We start from the raw sequence: 2,500 nt of genomic DNA, 5'->3' as shown, positions 1-2,500 counted from the left end.
TGGAAGTAGGAGCTCCTACTTCCAAAGCGATGACGTCAGCGGGAGCAGCCGCTCGGCCGTATCCGGCGGCATGTCACTGTTCCCCGGCCAGACTTGGCGGCAAGTCCCGGGGGACGAACAAGCCCATGGAAGTAGGGGCTCAGCGGGAGCAGCCAGTTGGCCTATCCGGCCACATGTCACTGTCCCCCGGCCAGACTTGGCGGCAAGTCCCGGGGAGGAACAAGCCCATGGAAGTAGGAGCTCCTACTTCCAAAGCGATGACGTCAGCGGGAGAAGCCGCTCGGCCTATCCGGCCACATGTCACCGTCCCCCGGCCACACTTGGCTATAGGTCCCGGGGAGGAATAATGCCCATGGAAGTAGGAGCTCCTACTTCCAAAGGGGCAAGTCAGCGGGAGCAGCCACTTGGCCTATTCGGCCAAGTTTCACTGTTCCCCGGCCACACTTGGCTGTAGGTCCCGGAGAGGAATAATGCCCATGGAAGTAAGAGCTCCTACCTCCAAAGGGGCAAGTCAGCGGGAGAAGCCACTTGGCCTATCCGGCCACATGTCACTGTCCCCGGCCAAGCTTGGCTGTAGGTCCCGGGGAGGAATAATGCCCATGGAAGTAGGAGCTCCTACTTCCAAAGGGGCAAGTCAGCGGAAGAAGCCACTAGTTCTATCCGGCCAAGAGTCACTGTTCCCCGGCCTTACTTGGCAGTAGGTCCCGGGGAGGAATAATGCCCATGGAAGTAGGAGCTCCTACTTCCAAAGGGGCAAGTCAGCGGGAGAAGCCACTTGGCCTATCCGGCCAAGAGTCACTGTTCCCCGGCCACTCTTGGCAGTAGGTCCCGGGGAGGAATAATGCCCATGGAAGTAGGAGCTCCTACTTCCAAAGGGGCAAGTCAGCGGGAGAAGCCACTAGTTCTATCCGGCCAAGAGTCACTGTTCCCCGGCTACACTTGGCAGTAGGTCCCGGGGAGGAATAATGCCCATGGAAGTAGGAGCTACTACCTCCAAAGGGTGAAGACACTTGGCTCTAAGTCCCCGAGAGGTATACTGCCCATGGGAGTAAGAGCTCCTACTTCCAAAGGGGCAAGTCAGCGGGAGAAGCCACTTGGCCTACCCGGCCAAGAGTCACTGTTCCCCGGCCACACTTGGCAGTAGGTCCCGGGGAGGAATAATGCCCATGGAAGTAGGAGCTCCTACTTCCAAAGGGGCAAGTCAGCGGGAGAAGCCACTTGGCCTACCCGGCCAGAGTCACTGTTCCCCGGCCACACTTGGCAGTAGGTCCCGGGAGGAATAATGCCCATGGAAGTAGGAGCTCCTACTTCCAAAGGGGCAAGTCAGCGGGAGAAGCCACTTGGCCTATCCGGCCACATGTCACTGTCCCCCGGCACACTTGGCTGTAGGTCCCGGGGTGGAATAATGCCCATGGAAGTAGGAGCTCCTACTTCCAAAGGGGCAAGTCAGCGGGAGCAGCCACTTGGCTATCCGGCCAAGTGTCACTGTTCCCCGGCCACACTTGGCTGTAGGTCCCGGAGAGGAATAATGCCCATGGAAGTAAGAGCTCCTACCTCCAAAGGGTGAAGACACTTGGCTCTAAGTCCCCGAGAGGTATACTGCCCATGGAAGTGAGAGCTCCTACTTCCAAAGGGGCAAGTCAGCGGGAGAAGCCACTTGGCCTATCCGGCCAAGAGTCACTGTTCCCCGGCCACACTTGGCAGTAGGTCCCGGGAGGAATAATGCCCATGGAAGTAAGAGCTCCTACTTCCATAGGGGCAAGTCAGCGGGAGAAGCCACTTGGCCTATCCGGCCAAGAGTCACTGTTCCCCGGCCACACTTGGCAGTAGGTCCCGGGGAGGAATAATGCCCATGGAAGTAGGAGCTCCTACTTCCAAAGGGGCAAGTCAGCGGGAGAAGCCACTTGGCCTATCCGGCCACATGTCACTGTCCCCCGGCCACTCTTGGCTGTAGGTCCCGGGGAGGAATAATGCCCATGGAAGTAGGAGCTCCTACTTCCAAAGGGGCAAGTCAGCGGGAGAAGCCACTTGGACTATCCGGCCAAGAGTCACTGTTCCCCGGCCACACTTGGCAGTATGTCCCGGGGAGGAATAATGCCCATGGAAGTGGGAGCTCCTACTTCCAAAGGGGCAAGTCGGCGGGAGAAGCCACTTGGCCTATCCGGCCAAGAGTCACTGTTCCCCGGCCACACTTGGCAGTAGGTCCCGGGGAGGAAAAATGCCCATGGAAGTAAGAGCTCCTACTTCCAAAGGGCAAGTCAGCGGGAGAAGCCACTTGGCCTATCCGGCCAAGAGTCACTGTTCCCCGGCCACACTTGGCAGTAGGTCCCGGGGAGGAATAATGCCCATGGAAGTAAGAGCTCCTACTTCAATAGGGGCAAGTCAGCGGGAGAAGCCACTTGGCCTATCCGGCCAAGAGTCACTGTTCCCGGCCACACTTGGCAGTAGGTCCGGGGAGGAATAATGCCCATGGAAGTAGGAGCTCCTACCTCCAAAGGGT

Source organism: Engystomops pustulosus, unplaced genomic scaffold, assembly GCF_040894005.1.
Source record: "Engystomops pustulosus unplaced genomic scaffold, aEngPut4.maternal MAT_SCAFFOLD_331, whole genome shotgun sequence".
In the NCBI taxonomy this organism is placed as follows: Eukaryota; Metazoa; Chordata; class Amphibia; order Anura; family Leptodactylidae; genus Engystomops; species Engystomops pustulosus.
This window is presented reverse-complemented; position numbering follows the sequence as displayed.